Here is a 19,284-nt window from a genome sequence, read left to right as displayed (position 1 = left end):
TAGTCAATGTGCCAGGGTGGTATATTTTTAACTCTTTCACTATCTTATCCTAGTTTTCTGCCAAGCTTTAATCAGAATTTATTCCAAAATGGCTTCTCTTCCTTCAAATGTTGATATACTTTGATATTAATCATGAGTTTTGAGTTATCTGTGATTTCACCTCTCACCCTACTCTATTATTTCATTTCACTTTATTTAAGCTATATTTTAAACTGTATTTTATTCTATTCTATTGTTTGCTCAGTCAGAAAATATTCTCCAGTGTTTTAAAAAATTTATTATTAATAATTTTGTTACTTCAAATGATACTAATATTGATAAATAGTATTTTTAATATGAAATAACAATGGATTTTATTTAATATTATTAATATTAATCATTAATATTATTAACAATCTATTATTAAAACTATTAATAATTTTAAAATATTAACAATTTTCCAAAATTCAATAATGGCTCTTTTGTACATAACAAACCACTCAGTATATTCTTCTTTAGCCTGTCTCATTCCCACTTGTATCAACAGTTCTATTGGTGAAGTGCTATGCCATTTCTACTTTTATAAACATCTACACAGTTGCTCTGTAACCTTACCAGTCACAAAAGTCTGAAGGTTGTTATTTTTTTTCCCCAATGAAAATAAACCTTCTATACTTAATGTCATTTTTAAAACTTTACAACTGAAAAATTGGAATAGACCTAAAGGCGTAATAAATTATCCAATTGCTGAGACCATAAGTGCCATCTCTAAAATTTTGCCCTGTATGCTATTATTGAAGTACTGATACAGTAGGTACAGGGAGTTCTGAAATACATTTTTTTTTCTCTTCTAACCAAGATACATCCAAGGATGGAAAACGATAAACAAAATAGTACTAGAGGGCAATCTTGTAAGATTCCTATGAGTGTTTGAGGCCTTCCTTTAAGATGAAAATAGAGTCTACACTAGGTGCAGGGAGTTCTGAAATATTTTTTTTTTCTCTTCTAACCAAGATACATCCAAGGATGGATAAGGATAAACAAAATAGTACTAGAGGGCAATCTTGCAAGATTCCTATGAGTGTTTGAGGCCTTCCTTTAAGATGAAAATAGAGTCTAAATAATTTAACTCTACAGAACAAGGAAATCAAAGTCAGAATCTTTTTATCAATGCCCAAAACATGAACTAAAATTCCAGTGGGCATTAAACAATGGGTAATGAAAAGTTGACCATCTTTTTACTCTGTTCACATTATAAGAATGACAAAGACTCTCTAAATTACGAATCGATTATTAATTTATATAATTTAATATTTTTGAACTAATGACTTATGAATATATAACCAAGCTGCTTACTTCCTCTCCAGTAAATATATATACTTTTTTCTTTCTACTCTTAAACCCTATTACCTTTATCTTCTGTCTAGTTCTCCCAGTTACCGAGAAAATCATATCAGGAAACTGTAATACAGACTGTTCCTGCTCAAATCAGTTTTCTACACATCTTCTCAGACCCTGATATGCCTGTAATTATGATTTTATTCTTGTTAAATCTTCTTAATATTTTCTTTGTGTTATTCTAGTATAAAGTGAAACACCTTTAAAACACCTCTTAAAAAGAACCTAGGAGGCTGGGCGCGGTGGCTCAAGCCTGTAATCCCAGCACTTTGGGAGGCTGAGGCGGGCGGATCACAAAGTCAGGAGATCGAGACCATCCTGGCTAACACAGTGAAACCCCGTCTCTACTAAAAAAATAGAAAAAATTAGCCGGGCGTGGTGGCAGGTGCCTGTGGTCCCAGCTACTCTGGAGGCTGAGGCAGGAGAATGGCGTGAACCCGGGAGGCGGAGCTTGCAGTGAGCCGAGATCGCGCCACTGCACTCCAGCCTGGGTGACAGAGCGAGACTCCGTCTCCAAAAAAAAATAAAAAATAAAAAAAAGAACCTAGGAGCAGCGCGGGGGGCACCGGGAGGCAGCTGACAGGCGTTTACCGCTTCGCTTCATGGCGACTCTTCCGCCTGGGGCACTTGTGCGCCGCGCCTCTGAGGCGCAGCGTGTGACGCGGCGACGGCATCCAGGGCGGGGTGAGCCTCTCAGCCGGCCGGGATGGCTGCCACAGCCGAGCTCTTCGAGGAGGCTTTTGTGGCAGATGAATATATTGAACGTCTTGTATGGAGAACCCCAGGAGGAGGCTCTAGAGGTGGACCTGAAGCTTTTGATCCTAAAAGATTATTAGAAGAATTTGTAAATCATATTCAGGAACTCAAGATAATGGATGAAAGGATTCAAAGGAGAGACACTAGAGCAACAACGTCAGAAAGAAGCCAAGGAATTTGCCAAGAAGGTACAAGAGCTGCAGAAAAGCAATCAGGTTGCCGTCTAACATTTCCAAGAACTAGATGAGCACATTAGCTATGTAGCAACTAAAGTCTGTCACCTTGGAGACCAGTTAGAGGGGGTAAACACACCCAGACAACGGGCAGTGCAGGCTCAGAAATTGATGAACTACTTTAATGAGTTTCTAGATGGAGAATTGAAATCTGATGTTTTTACAAATTCTGAAAAAGGAAGCAGCAGACATCATTCACAAGTTGCACCTAATTGCCCAAGAGTTACCTTTTGATAGATTTTCAGAAGTTAAGTCCAAAATTGCAAGTAAATACCATGATTTAGAATGCCAGCTGATTCAGGAATTTACCAATGCTCAAAGAAGAGGTGAAATCTCCAGAATGAGAGGAGTAGCAGCAGTTTTACTTCATTTTAAGGATTATTCCCGTTGTGTTGATGTTTATACAAAGCAGTGCCAGGAGGGTGCTTAGTTGAGAAATGATATATTTGAAGATGCTGCAATACTGTCAACAAGTGAACAAACAAGTTGGAGATATCTTCAGTAATCCAGAAACAGTACTGGCTAAACTTATTCAAAATGTATCAGACTTTCTTGTCTAAGCTTATCAAATCCATATTCATTTCCTATTTGGAGAACTATATTGAGGTGGAGACTAGATATTTGAAAAGCACAAGTGCTACGATCCTACAGCGCTATTATGATTCGAAAAACCATCAAAAGAGATCCATTGGCACAGGAGGTACTCAAGATTTGAAGGAGAGAATTAGACAACGTACCAACTTACCACTTGGGCCAAGTATCGATACTCATGGGGAAACTTTTCTATCCCAAGAAGTGGCGGTTAATCTTTTACAAGAAACCAAATAAGCCTTTGAAAGATGTCACAGGCTTTCTGATCCTTTTGACTTACCAAGGAATGCCTTCAGAATTTTTACCATTCTTGTGGAATTTGTATGTATTAAGCATATTGATGATGCTTTGGAAACAGGACTTGCTGGAATTCCCTCTTCAGATTCTAGGAATGCAAATCTTTATTTTCTGGATGTTGTGCAACAGGTCAATACTATTTTTCATCTTTTTGACAAACAGTTTAATGATCACCTTATGCCACTAATAAGCTCTTCTCCTAAGTTATCTGAACGCCTTCAGAAGAAAAAAGAAATAATTGAACAAATGGAGATGAAATTGGATACTGGCATTGATAGGACATTAAATTGTATGATTGGACAGATGAAGCGTAATTTGGCTGCAGAATAAAAGAAAACAGATTTTAAGCCAGAAGATGAAAACAATGTTTTGATTCAATATACTAATGCCTGTGTAAAAATCTGTGCTTATGTAAGGAAACAAGTGGAGAAGATTAAAAATTCCATGGATGGAAAGAATGTGGATACAGTTTTGATGGAACTTGGAGTACGTTTTCATCGACTTATCTATGAGCATCTTCAACAATATTCCTACAGTTGTATGGGTGGCATGTTGGCAATTTGTGATGTAGTTGAATATAGGAAGTGTGCCAAAGACTTCAAGATTCCAATGGTATTACATCTTTTTGATAGTCTGCATGCTCTTTGCAATCTTCTGGCAGTTGCCCCAGATAATTTAAAGCAAGTCTGCTCAGGAGAACAACTTGCTAATTTGGACAAGAATATACTTCACTCCTTCATACAACTTCGTGCTGATTATAGATCTGCCGGCCTTGCTGGACACTGACACTTCAGCTGAGATTGAATTTACAAAGGAATTCAATGTCAATTCCTTTACAGAGAAATGTCTTGTACTTCAGCAGGCCTTGGTTGACAGAAAGCACAGGAGATAACTTATGACACAGCCAACATTTTGTGAAACAATGACTGGAACAAAGCAGCAGCCATATTTACCTTTGAGGTTTTATTTAAAGTTTGGATACCACTAGCTATATTTTGCTTTTTTCCCCTTACGTTGAATTTTAATTCCATTCTTGAATGTAGAAATTTCAGATTCTCTAAAACTACATGTCACTGTTTTCATCCTAGAAAATGTTTCTGTCATAAAGCAAAGGAAATGTTACCAGTGTTTTCGGTTCTTGTACTTTTAACATATTCCATTTAGAAATTTTGCCATTTTGTTTTCCATTAATAATAGGTGAAATACAGGAAAACTACATTTATTATTCCTCAGTTTTTAATGACCTTTTCAGGATCAATTGTTAATCAGATTATTTTAGGTTTTCGTAAATAAATTTTTGCCTCTTTCAAAAGGTTAACAATTAAGCATACTTTCTGTAGTTGGTTGATTGGATTTTTTTCTGAGGTACAACATTAATACTAGTCCAAAAAATGTCATAAACTGAACTAAAATAATGAAATATTTTATGTAGACATTAGGAGTGGATCAGAATACTTCTGCTTTCTGGGTAAAATTTAAAAGTTTACTATTTTGTATTTGGTAAATAGGTTTTAAGCCAATTCTAGTAAGAAATTAATAAAACTACCTTATTTTATATTTCACTTAAGATAAGGTAGAGGACCTTAACTAAAGGACCATATTTATTCATTATTTTAATATTATAAGGGAAGTAAAAAAAAGTGAGGTATAGTCTAAATGGTGCGTATAAGAAATATTGACAGTGTTTAGCAACAATGCAGCCCTTTAAGATTTCTGTCGTAATGCTGAACTTGAGTAAAACAGAATGGCTGAACATGTGGTTAGTCTTTTATTTTAAGAGGAATTGAGATTTGATAGATTTGGAAATGAGCTTTGCAAAGACTTTTCATGTCTATAGGTCTGTCGTTGTCCTTTTTAAAGCATTTCTGAAGTTATTCCTACTTGTACATAGTTAACGGAATTGGCTTAATTTGATGACATAATAAATAACATAAAATTTTAAACATCAAGTGAAAATTTAGAAAGGCCATTGCTATTCTATAAACCTTATAAACTTGCTCTGGGAGAATGCATTCTAAATTATATGTAGTGTTTCAGCTCCCACTGTGTGGTTCATAGTCTTCTAGGAAAAGATAAACTTAAGTATTCAATTCACTCTTGGCATTTTTTCTTTAATATAGGCTTTTTAGCCTATTTTTGGAAACTGCTTTTCTTCTGAGAACCTTATTCTGAATGTCATCAACTTTACCAAACCTTCTAAGTCCAGAGCTAACTTAGTAATGTTTAAGTTACTATTGACTGAATTTGCTTCATTTTCTGTTTAGTCCAGTGTTACCAAGGTAAGCAAGGGAATGAAGTATACCAACTTCTTTCAAAACATTTTAGGACATTATGGCAGCTTCAGAAAGCTGTCTTGTTTTCTAGCCAAGGGAGAGTCAGAACAGGTTTTGGATACTAGAGAAAGTCATATGCTTGTACTATTGCCATTTTAGAAAGCTCTGATGTGAATTCAAATTTTACCTCTGTTACTTAAAGCCAACAATTTTAAGGCAGTAGTTTTACTGGCCATTTAAGCTCTTTGTACAGTGTCAATTTGTAAAAAAGAAAAAACAAAAAAAAATCTCAAATAAAACATGAGATAACATTTTAAGACTTCCAAAAAAAAAAAAAAAAAGAGAGAACCTAGCTATATTAAAATAACAAAATCTCAACACACAGCCCATAAGACTCAATGAATTCCACGTGAAGTGAATCCTTCCATGATAACAGGATGTTCCTCCCTTCTCTTGAAACTCCTGGGATTTGTTACAGTGGCTTTCTTGTCTATTATATCAATGTAATTGCCATATTGCAGCATCTCAGATTTATTTCTGTGGAATATTTGTCAGTAAGGGCTGCCTTCATTTTCTGTCTTTCTCCACTATTCAAAATTCAACCCTAAACTTAGAACAGAATAGGTATTTTCTTTTGCTGATAATAGGTGATATATACAAAAGTACATTGCAATCCCTGTTCTTTTATATTTCTATATTGTTATTTTTTTCTGATTTGAATCCCATCTATAGAGAATGAATTCCAGTGGGACAGTACAAATTTATGACAGACACAAAAGAAAAAATGTTAGGGGCTTATGCATTTCATATGATGTACAATATCTGCTTCTTTGTTTTTGCAGAGCAAGAGTGTACTTACTTACCCAATAGGAGTTAATGATGCTATATGAATACATTTTTTAAGACTTTATTTTTTAGAGCAGTTTTTGTTTCACAGCAGAATTAAGAGAAAAGTAGAGACATATCCCATATCTCTTGGCCTCACACATGCATAGCCTTCCCTATTATCAGCATCCTCCATCAAAGTATTGCATTTGCTACAATTGATGAACCTCATTTGACACATCATCACTCAATGTCCATAGTTACATTATTCACTCTTGATGTTGTAGAGTCTATGGGTTTTAGACGAATGTTACTAAGTCGTGTTCCCATTATTATAGTATCATTTAGAGTGTTTTCACTACCCTAAAAATCCTCTGTAATTTTTCCATTTATCCTTCCCCACACCCACTCCCCAACCTCTGGCCACCACTTACTTTGTAATATCTCTATATTTTTACTTTTTCCAGAATGTTACGTAATTGGAGCCAAACAGTACACAACATTTTCAGATTCACTTCTTTCACTTAATAATACACATTTATTTTTCCTCTGTCTTTTCTGGTTTGACAGCACATTTCTCGTTAGCCCTGAAGAATATTCCATTGTCTGGATGTGCCACAGTTTATTTATGCATTTACCTACTGAAGGATGTCTCGGTTGCTTCGAAGTTCTCACAATTGTGAATAAAGCTCCTAGAAACATCCACGTTCTTTTTTGTTACGTCATTTGTGTGCATCTGATTCCTTATTTCTTCTGACCTCCTTCAGAATTTTTTATTTTGTGCCCCATGGTAATATGCCTGTCAGTGTTCAGAGTTTCCCTATCAGCCAGCTGAGCCAACACCACAGAGAGAGTGAAGAATCTCTCCTGCAAATCTTTCTCCTGCAAACTCTCTTCTTCAGGTTTTGGATGGAATTCTTTCCTTTGAAAAAAATGTTTTCAGCTGATTTATCCCTCTTGGCATCATTATTCATGACAGCAGCTTTAGTCCTCTCCTTTATTCTTTTAAAAATTATTTTTATTGAAATATAATTCACCTACTTAAAACTAATTCCTTGAAAGCAAACACTTCAGTGATTTTTATTTATTTATTTATTTTTTTATTTTTTATTATACTTTAGGGTTTTAGGGTACATGTGCACAATGTGCAGGTTTGTTACATATGTATCCATGTGCCATGTTGATTTCCTGCACCCATTAACTCGTCATTTAGCATTAGGTGTATCTCCTAATGCTGTCCCTCCCCCCTCCCCCCACCCCACAACAGTCCCCGGAGTGTGATGTTCCCCTTCCTGTGTCCATGAGTTCTCATTGTTCAATTCCCACCTATAAGTGAGAACATGCGGTGTTTGGTTTCTTGTCCTTGCGATAGTTTACTGAGAATGATGTTTTCCAGTTTCATCCATGTCCCTACAAAGGACACGAACTCATCATTTTTTATGGCTGAATAGTATTCCATGGTGTATATGTGCCACATTTTCTTAATCCAGTCTATCGTTGTTGGACATTTGGGTTGGTTCCAACTCTTTGCTATTGTGAATAGTGCCGCAATAAACATACGTGTGCATGTGTCTTTATAGCAGCATGATTTATAGTCCTTTGGGTATATACCCAGTAATGGGATGGCTGGGTCAAATGGTATTTCTAGTTCGAGATCGCTGAGGAATCGCCACACTGACTTCCACAGTGGTTGAACTAGTTTACAGTCCCACCAACAGTGTAAAAGTGTTTCTATTTCTCCACATCCTCTCCAGCACCTGTTGTTTCCTGATTTTTTAATGATGGCCATTCTAACTGGTGTGAGATGGTATCTCACTGTGGTTTTGATTTGCATTTCTCTGATGGCCAGTGATGAGGAGCATTTCTTCATGTGTTTTTTGGCTGCATAAATGTCTTCTTTTGAGAAGTGTCTGTTCATGTCCTCTGCCCACTTTTTGATGGGGTTGTTTGTTTTTTTCTTGTAAATTTGTTTGAGTTCATTGTAGATTCTGGATATTAGCCCTTTGTCAGATGAGTAGGTTGCAAAAATTTTTTCCCATTCTGTAGGCTGCCTGTTCACTCTGATGATAGTTTCTTTTGCTGTGCAGAAGCTCTTTAGTTTAATGAGATCCCATTTGTCGATTTTGGCTTTTGTTGCCATTGCTTTTGGTGTTTTAGACATGAAGTCCTTGCCCACGCCTATGTCCTGAATGGTATTGCCTAGGTTTTCTTGTAGGATTTTAATGGTTTTAGGTCTAACATATAAGTCTTTAATCCATCTTGAATTAATTTTTGTATAAGGTGTAAGGAAGGGATCCATTTGCAGCTTTCTACATATGGCTAGCCAGTTTTCCCAGCACCATTTATTAAATAGGGAATCCTTTCCCCATTTCTTGTTTTTGTCAGGTTTGTCAAAGATCAGATAGTTGTAGCTATGCGGCATCATTTCTGAGGGCTCTGTTCTGTTCCATTGATCTATGTCTCTGTTGTGGTACCAGTACCATGCTGTTTTGGTTACTGTAGCCTTGTAGTATAGTTTAAAGTCAGGTAGCGTGATGCCTCCAGCTTTGTTCTTTTGGCTTAGGATTGACTTGGCGATGTGGGCTCTTTTTTGGTTCCATATGAACTTTAAAGTAGTTTTTTTCAATTCTGTGAAGAAAGTCATTGGTAGCTTGATGGGGATGGCATTGAATCTATAAATTACCTTGGGCAGTATGGCCATTTTCACGATATTGATTCTTCCAACCCATGAGCATGGAATGTTCTTCCATTTGTTTGTATCCTCTTTTATTTCATTGAGCAGTGGTTTGTATTTCTCCTTGAAGAGGTCCTTCACATCCCTTGTAAGTTGGATTCCTAGGTATTTTATTCTCTTTGAAGCAATTGTGAATGGGAGTTCACTCATGATTTGGCTCTCTGTTTGTCTGTTATTGGTGTACAAGAATGCTTGTGATTTTTGTACATTAATTTTGTATCCTGAGACTTTGCTGAAGTTGCTAATCAGCTTAAGGAGATTTTGGGCTGAGACAATGGGGTTTTCTAGATATACAATCATGTCATCTGCAAACAGGGACAATTTGACTTCCTCTTTTCCTAATTGAATACCCTTTATTTCCTTCTCCTGCCTGATTGCTCTGGCCAGAACTTCCAGCACTATGTTGAATAGGAGCGGTGAGAGAGGGCATCCTTGTCTTGTGCCAGTTTTCAGAGGGAATGCTTCCAGTTTTTGCCCATTAAGTATGATATTGACTGTGGGTTTGTCATAGATAGCTGTTATTATTTTGAGATATGTCCCATCAATACCTAATTTATTGAGAGTTTTTAGCATGAAGGGCTGTTGAATTTTGTCAAAGGCCTTTTCTGCATCTATTGAGATAATCATGTGGTTTTTGTCTTTGGTTCTGTTTATATGCTGGATTACATTTATTGATTTGCGTATGTTGAACCAGCCTTGCATCCCAGGGATGAAGCCCACTTGATCATGGTGGATAAGCTTTTTGATGTGCTGCTGGATTCGGTTTGCCAGTATTTTATTGAGGATTTTTGCATCAATGTTCATCAAGGATATTGGTCTGAAATTCTCTTTTTTGGTTAAGTCTCTGCCAGGTTTTGGTATCAGGACGATGCTGGCTTCGTAAAATGTGTTAGGGAGGATTCCCTCTTTTTCTATCAATTGGAATAGTTTCAGAAGGAATGGTACCAGTTCCTCCTTGTACCTCTGGTAGAATTCAGCTGTGAATCCATCAGGTCCTGGACTCTTTTTGGTTGGTAAGCTATTGATTATTGCCACAATTTCAGAACCTGTTATTGGTCTATTCAGAGATTCAACTTCTTCCTGGTTTAGTCTTGGGAGGGTGTATTTGTCGAGGAATTTATCCATTTCTTCTAGATTTTCTAGTTTATTTGCATAGAGGTGTTTGTAGTATTCTCTGATGGCAGATTGTATTTCTGTGGGATCGGTGGTGATATCCCCTTTTTCGTTTTTTATTGCATCTATTTGATTCTTCTCTCTTTTCTTCTTTATTAGTCTTGCTAGCGGTCCATCAATTTTGTTGATCTTTTCAAAAAACCAGCTCCTGGATTCATTAATTTTTTGAAGGGTTTTTTGTGTCTCTATTTCCTTCAGTTCTGCTCTGATTTTAGTTATTTCTAGCCTTCTGCTAGCTTTTGAATGTGTTTGCTCTTGCTTTTCTAGTTCTTTTAATTGTGATGTTAGGGTTTCAATTTTGGATCTTTCCTGCTTTCTCTTGTGGGCATTTAGTGCTATAAATTTCCCTCTACACACTGCTTTGAACGTGTCCCAGAGATTCTGGTATGTTGTGTCTTTGTTCTCGTTGGTTTCAAAGAACATCTTTATTTCTGCCTTCATTTCATTATGTACCCAATAGTCATTCAGGAGCAGGTTGTTCAGTTTCCATGTAGTTGAGCGGTTTTGAGTGAGTTTCTTAATCCTGAGTTCTAGTTTGATTGCACTGTGGTCTGAGAGACAGTTTGTTATAATTTCTGTTCTTTTACATTTGCTGAGGAGAGCTTTACTTCCAACTATGTGGTCAATTTTGGAATAGGTGTGGTGTGGTGCTGAAAAAAATGTATATTCTGTTGACTTGGGGTGGAGAGTTCTGTAGATGTCTATTAGGTCCACTTTATGTAGAGCTGAGTTCAATTCCTGGATATCCTTGTTAACTTTCTGTCTCGTTGATCTGTCTAATGCTGACAGTGGGGTGTTAAAATCTCCCATTATTATTGTGTGGGAGTTTAAGTCCCTTTGTAGGTCACTGAGGACTTGCTTTATGAATCTGGGTGCTCCTGTGTTGGGTGCATATATATTTAGGATAGTTAGCTCTTCTTGTTGAATTGATCCCTTTACCATTATGTAATGGCCTTCTTTGTCTCTTTTGATCTTTGTTGGTTTAAAGTCTATTTTATCAGAGACTAGGATTGCAACCCCTGCCTTTTTTTGATTTCCAGTTGCTTGATAGATCTTCCTCCATCCCTTTATTTTGAGTCTATGTGTGTCTCTGCACGTGAGATGGGTTTCCTGAATACAGAACACTGATGGGTCCTGACTCCTTATCCAGTTTGCCAGTCTGTGTCTTTTGATTGGAGCATTTAGCCCATTTACATTTAACGTTTATATTGTTATGTGTGAATCTGATCCTGTCATTATGATGTTAGTTGGTTATTTTGCTCGTTAGTTGCTGTAGTTTCTTCCTAGCCTCGATGGTCTTTACAATTTGGCATGTTTTTGCAGTGGCTGGTACCGGTTGTTCCTTTCCATGTTTAGTGCTTCCTTCAGGAGCTCTTTTAGGGCAGGCCTGGTGGTAACAAAATCACTCAGCGTTTGCTTGTCTGTAAAGTATTTTATTTCTCCTTCACTTATGAAGCTTAGTTTGGCGGGATAGGAGATTCTGGGTTGAAAATTCTTTTCTTTAAGAATGTTGAATATCGGCCCCCACTCTCTTCTGGCTTGTAGAGTTTCTGCTGAGAGATCAGCTGTTAGTCTGATGGGCTTCCCTTTGTGGGTAACCCGACCTTTCTCTCTGGCTGCCCTTAACATTTTTTCCTTCATTTCCACTTTGGTGAATCTGACAATTATGTGTCTTGGAGTTGCCCTTCTCGAGGAGTATCTTTGTGGCGTTCTCTGTATTTCCTGAATCTGAATGCTGGCCTGCCTTGCTAGATTGGGGAAGTTCTCCTGGATAATATCTTGCAGAGTGTTTTCCAACTTGGTTCCATTCTCCCCATCATTTTCAGGTACACCAATCAGACGTAGGTTTGGTCTTTTCACATAGTCCCAAATTTCTTGGAGGCTTTGTTCATTTCTTTTTATTCTTTTTTCTCTAAACTTCCCTTCTCTCTTCATTTCACTCATTTCATCTTCCATCAGCGATACCCTTTCTTCCAGTTGATCGCATCTGCTACTGAGGCTTCTGCAATCTTCGCGTAGTTCTCGAAACTTGGCTTTCAGCTCCATCAGCTCCTTGAAGCCCTTCTCTCCATTGGTTATTCTAGTTATCCATTCTTCTAATTTTTTTTCAAAGTTTTTAACTTCTTTGCTATTGTTTTGAATTTCCTCTCGTAGCTCAGAGTAGTTTGATGGTCTGAAGCCTTCTTCTCTCAACTCATCAAAGTCATCCTCCATCCAGCTTTGTTCTGTTGCTGGTGAGGAACTGCGCTCCTTTGGAGGATGAGAGGTGCTCTGTTTTTTAGAGTTTCCAGTTTTTGTGCTCTGTTTTTTCCCCATCTTTGTGGTTTTATCTACTTTTTGTCTTTGATGATGGTGATGTACAGATGGGTTTTTGGTGTGGATGTCCTTTCTGTTTGTTAGTTTTCCTTCTACCAGACAGGACCCTCAGCTGCAGGTCTGTTGGAGTTTACTAGAGGTCCACTCCAGACCCTGTTTGGCTGGGTGTCAGCAGCGGTGGCTGCAGAGCAGCGGATTTTCGTGAGACCACAAATTCAGCTGTCTGATAGTTCCTCTGAAAGTTTTGTCTCAGAGGAGTACCCGGTTGAATGAGGTGCCTCCCAGTTAGGCTGCTCAGGGGTGAGGGACCCACTTTAGGAGGCAGTCTGTCCGTTCTCAGATCTCCAGCTGCATGCTGGGGGAACCACTACTCTCTTCAAAGCTGTCAGTCAGACAGGGACATTTAAGTCTGTGGAGGTTCTTGCTGAGTTTTTGTTTGTCTGTGCCCTGCCCCCAGAGGTGGAGCCTACAGAGGCAGGCAGGCCTCCTTGAGCTGTGGTGGGCTCCACCCAGTTCGAGCTTCCTGGCTGCTTTGTTTACCTAAGCAAGCCTGGGCAATGGCGGGCGCCCCTCCCCCAGCCTCGTTGCCGCCTTGCAGCGTGATCTCAGACTGCTGTGCTAGCAATCAGTGAGACTCCGTGGGCATAGAACCCTCCGAGCCAGGTGCGGGACACAATCTCCTAGCGTGCCGTTTTCCAGGCCCGTTGGAAAAGCACAGTATTAGGACGGGATTGACCCGATATTCCAGGTGCAGTCTGTTTCCCCTTTCTTTGACTAGGAAAGGGAACTCCCTGACCCCTTGCACTTCCCGGGTGAGGCAATGCCTCGCCCTGCTTCGGCTCGCTCACAGTGCCCTTCACCGACTGTCCTGCACCCACTGCTAGGCACTCCCTAGTGAGATGAAACCGGTACCTCAAGCAGAATTGCAGAAATCACCCGTCTTCTGTGTCGCTGGGGCTGGGAGCTGGAGACGGGAGCTGTTCCTATTCGGCCATCTTGGCTCCACCCTCGATTTTTTTTATATAGTAAATATTTATTGCCTTTATCCCAATTCTTTCTCACATTGTACTTCTTTTTTTCCAAAATGTGTCATCTTGTTTTCTGGAACTCACATTCTCAGCTAAAATATCTCTCCCGCAACCTAAATATTTTCACTATACTTTACCCCTATCTCATTGCACTAACTAAAATCTAGCTACCTGCTAAGAATATAACTCCTATTACAGCTTCCTCATTATCCTGCACCTCACCTACATTAGTGCTAGGAAGCAGAGATTACATCCAATTCACTCCCAAATGTAGTTTCAGGATCATTGCTGCTCCATCCTCATGTTAAAAGCATCTGTTCCTTTGAGCATTATGCCATCTGGCTGTGCCTGTTCCTCCAACTACACGATTTTAGTCACTATTATTTTACTAAGCATATTATAACTCCCTCTCATTTACTGAAGAGTATGGTGCCTAGAATAAATGAATCCTTTCTGCAATAAATTCTACTAATATTCTGGCTGACTGCCACATCCAAATGGGACGCACACACAAAATCTAATATTATACAATACAATTTAAGTCCTTTTTTTCCCCAATATAAAACAAGTCCTCACTGCTGTTTCCCAAATGCTGTTTTAACTTCCTAATACCACATTTAGAAAAGTTGCCTTTCTCTGGCCATTTTTTCTCTCTCCCTCTTTTCATAATTAAAGGACAAACTTTCCTTCTGTCTGAGGCTTTGCCACTCTTTTTTTTTCCACCCTTCCTAGTGATGTTGATCCATTTCATTATTGTAAATCTCTCATATATTTTCAGTTTATCCATTCCTTTACATCGACATGTTATTGTATACAGTCATGCCTTGCAAAACGACAGGGATATGTTCAGACAGATGTATCATTAAGCAATTTTGTCTTTCTGTGAACATCTGTATTATTCTGTTTTCACGTGCTGATAAAGACATACCTGAGACTGGACAATTTATAAAAGAAAGAGGTTTATTGGATTCATAGCTCCACTTGGCTGGGGAGGTTCTTGGTCTCGCTGACTTCAAGAATGAAGCCGCGGACCCTTGCACTGAGTGTTACAGTTCTTAAAGATGGTGTGTCTGGAGTTCCTTCTTTCAGATGTTCAGATGTGTCCACAGTTTCTTACTTCCAGTGGGTTCATGGTCTTGCTGACTTCAGGAGTGAAGCCGCGGACCTTCTCGATGAGTGTTACAGCTCTTAAAGGTGGTGCGGACCCAAAGAGTGAGCAGCAGCAAGATTTACTATGAAGAACCAAAGAACAAAGCTTCCATAGGGTAGAAGGGGTTCCACGCGGATTGCCACGGCTGGCTCGGGTGGCCAGTTTTTATTCCTGTCTTTGGCCCCCGCCCACATCCTGCTGATTGGTCCATTTTACAGAGTGCTGACTGGTCCATTTTACAGAGTGCTGATTGGTGCGTTTACAATCCTTTAGCTAGACACAGAGTGCTGACTGGTGCATTTTTACAGAGTGCTGATTGGTGCATTAACAATCCTCTAGCTGGACAGAAAAGTTCTCCAAGTCCCCACTTGACCCAGGAAGTCCAGCTGGCTTCACCTCTCAATACTCTCCCCTATTTCAGTAAAGGCATGGTAGTTTTCTATTTGAGTTGCTGATGCCAGAAATCCCTGATTTATCTTTGATTCTTTTTTACTCTTTATTTTCTAGAATTCAATCAATTAGCACTTTCTCTTATGTCTTATAAAGACTTCAAATATCTTGCCACTTCTTACTACATTCAGTGCTACCGCCTTGCTTGACCCACCATTACTTTCACTCAGATTCTCAGAATAACCTTCAAAAGTTTTTTTGTTTGTTTATTTCTGCTTTCTTCTGCCCTCTTGTTGCAACCCACAGTCTATCATGGTACAGCAACCATAATAATCCTTTAAACATAATTAAGATGTTACAAAAATTGCATTTTATCTCACATCACTCTACCTTCGTCCCTCTTCCTCTTGTAGATGTCACCGTTTGATAAACCGCACATTTTCCTTACTTCTCTAATCCTTATATGTCTCTTTCTCTCCTACCAGAGTAAAAACAGTGTGGAGGCTGAAGTTTTGGCTCTTTTGTTTCCTAAGAAATGCCTATTGCAAGAATATTCCTTGACACATGGTAGACATTTGATAAATGTGTGTTAAGTGAAGGAATAAAAAATGAATTTATAAAGTATACATTTAATAACACTTGAAAATTTTTTGAATGTAGAATATATGTGAGGCTAATAATTTAATATGACACAAATTTCTTCTGTTGAGTGACTATGAAAATTGATGTTTACATGAAATGAGAAACTATGTAACACTAGTTTAATCGGGGGTCAGAACAAGATGATGATTTTTTAATATGTTTGGTTTTGGATTAATATTAATGAATTAACATCGAATTAGCAATTGAAATTTAATATAAGAAGGAAAGCTAGTCTAAGACATGGATTAGCAAATGGGCAGGTCATTTCTGAATTTCTTAAAACACATAAATTAAACATTTATTTTTTCTCCTGTTATTTCCTGCATAATGCCCATATGGTAGGACAGATTTTAACCCAATTTATGGTTATATTTGGGATAGTTACTTAAAATGTAGGCTTTTTAGTTTCCTGGATACTTACCTTGGAGCCTGAGGAGAACCTAAAAGATCTTTTCACCCTTCCTCAAGGGCAGGTAGAACTGATGAATTCATCTCCAGAAGTTCATTTTGACTATTGAATGGAAGAGACATACCAATATGTGTCTACATGCTATGGATAAACAAAACACACAATGTTTTAAAATAGAGTCTCTAAATGAAAATAACACTGATAAGTATTTCAAATTACAAGTTCTGATTTGCAATCAGGCCTGTTTTCTCATGGAAAGGTCTAAATGTGTGTTCCAGGGTGAGGAACAGCAGGATTTATCTACATTTGTTAATGATTCTCCCAGTAGACCAGCCAGCAATTTAATATAATAGCTTGAAAAAAGTGCATAATTAATTTATAGCTTATAGAGTTGAAGAAGCAGCTATCACAATAGTTAACTTTGAATGTCAACACTTGTAGATAGATTTTAGTTAGTGAGTATCAAAGCTCAAAGTCTGTACACATTGCCTCTGTTTGGTTTCGCTGCCATCAACTGAATAGTAATGCCTTTGTTGATGTTCAGAAGAATAACAGGTGGGACTTTGGTACATTGTAGCTCAAAACAATTGTGATTAGGCATTATTCAACAAAACTCTGTTCTTTTCTTAGGCTGCCTAAGGAAGGTCTTTAATCCAAACCTCTGATGTTTATGGCATCTATAAACCCAGGCTGCAGACACACCTCCTAGCCACTCAAATAACCTTTTTTGAATTTCACATTTTAATGTTTCATTAATATTTGGCATCAATACAATCTGGTCACCTACTTACATTTAATCAGAAAAGACATTGAGTTATTGCAACACTCTAGCACTCTTTCTGTAAAACCAGACAGTATCTATCTGGACTATATCCTCTTTTCATGGTAGGCAGAAAAGGGTAAGAAAAATAAGATTTAATGAATATAGATAATGAAGTGAACATAAACGATGGAAGCACTAGAAAATGTGTTTCTTACCAACAAAATTAAAATAAAGCTAGTCATATGCCTTATAGCAATAATTTGGTAAGACAGACAATGGGATTTATTAGATCCAATTGTTTGAGAGTAGTTTTAGAGAAAATAATTAAGTCCAATTTAGTGTCTCGGATTTTTGCTTCTCTCTAAATATTTAACTTATCTATTATGCTCTGTTAAGACTATGATTCCATTTGAAATTATTTGAACATTATACTTCTACTTTATGGTGCATAATAGGAAGCAGCAATTACTGGGTCATTCACAAATGACACACAATAAAGAATAATTTAAAGGACTTTGCTATCAAAAAATATACTGTTTAATTGTGTTGTGTTGCTTGATTGGAATTGTTGACTTGGTACAAAGTCTATATTGCATAATTTAGCTCCTTTTAATTTTAAAATTGTTGAGTTAATGATAATCATTCAATGCTATAACTTCTCACCTGCCATTATATGCTAGGAGTCTGGAATGCAGTCAACAATGGGGAAAAATGATATTAATTTTAGCTATACCCTTATAGAAAAAAATTTCTATTTCTGACAGATAAATTTCTTGGCATTACTATGACTTGGATATCAGAAAACTCGAAACTATTCCTTCATTTTGCCTTTACCTGTATTGGTAAACTTGAGCAGATTACTTAATCTTTCTGCTATTCACTTGCTTACATTACCTTAAAGTTTATCTCCAGTTCTCAAAATAATTCTGATAGCATACATGATTTTCTGATGACAGTAATCATTTTAGCCTCTATATTGACTTTTATTTAATATCAGTACTGACCTTTCTAGTTACTAGGGAATACTAAATGTTTAAGTAAGACACAAAGAAGAAATTTTTGGCACATGTTTACTTTAGACTACAACCAGAATGTGATACTATATTAAGGATGCTATCCCGTCTTCATTTTCTCCTGTTATTTCCCTGTTTCCTCTCCAAAGTTTCTGTTGCATACTGGGCTCTCACTGCCTCAAAAGGGGAATAGGATACAGCCCAGAGAAGGAAAATGTGTTATTCTTACCTTGTCTTTGAGTTTTCAAAACCTAAGTCTTGTGGCAATGAGGTGGGGGGGTGGAATTAAAAATTTGGAATCTAAACAAATTGCTTCAGAGAAACAAAAAAATAACATTACTTTTCTGAGCTGGAGTGACCATTTGAACTAAGAGAGAGACCCATTGTACTGGTCTAAGAATAGGATTCTATGTCATATTTCCTAGTCAGAGATCTAGGAAGTCATTCAGATACCAAAGAGGAAATGAGATGGGAAACGTAACTAGGTAGTTGAAGTTATAGTGCACTCAGTAAAATTCCTGTGCCATATAATAGCAAGGAAAAAACGAAAATATCTGTTGGGTATATTGTCCTCTGCCACACAAAGGCCACTGCCACTTATACACAGAATTGTAAGAGGTTTTTTATTATATCTTTACAATTATGTCTTCTCCTTTTGCTCTTGCATAGATTCACTTAGCCAAGTTCCATTTCCTTGCTCCAGTTGACTTTGCGCTTGTCATGAGACTTGTTTTGACTCATGGAATGTTGACAGAGAGGAATATGTATTTGTTCTTGTTCTCCTTATACCTTGTTAACTGTTACAAATAAATAAAATAATAAAAAGAAAACACTTTCCAAGATTCTTTAGCCTGAGTCCTGGAATGGAAAGACCTGACCTGATTTTGTAGCCTGCAGCTAAATCCAACTGAATATAGTCAAGCCAGGCCAAAGCACAGCCAAGATACAAACTACTGGGTAACACATTTTCTTGTTGTCATGTACTACTAAAATTTTGATGGTTTTTAACCACAGCAAAAACTAACCACTACAGTAAGTGACAGAAGACAGATGTGCTGATTATATTAATGGCTAACCACAGGGAAAATTTTTAATTTTGATTTGAGAATTCAGTATATGACCGTCAAAACAAACAGAATGCTCTAAAATCTCATTGGGATTTAGAAACTATCTTGGAAACTGGATAGTGGAAATATCCCAGTTGATCAGAGTTAAGTTTCCTCCACCCAACTGAGAGACAATATTAAGTGAAAAGAAGAGAAAAACATGGGGATTAAAGAAAACTAGAAATTTAACATCTTTAGAAATTCATTG

The 19,284-nt window shown here is 37.5% G+C and overlaps 1 pseudogene; it reads left to right on the top strand.

The window, feature by feature from the left end:
• The first annotated feature begins 2,018 nt into the window (after nucleotides 1-2,018).
• LOC129491746 (exocyst complex component 5-like) lies at nucleotides 2,019-4,499 on the top strand (annotated as a pseudogene).
• Nucleotides 4,500-19,284: the final 14,785 nt, after the last annotated feature.

Source organism: Symphalangus syndactylus, chromosome 10 (genome assembly GCF_028878055.3).
Source record: "Symphalangus syndactylus isolate Jambi chromosome 10, NHGRI_mSymSyn1-v2.1_pri, whole genome shotgun sequence".
Lineage (NCBI taxonomy): Eukaryota > Metazoa > Chordata > Mammalia > Primates > Hylobatidae > Symphalangus > Symphalangus syndactylus.
This window is presented reverse-complemented; position numbering and strand designations above follow the sequence as displayed.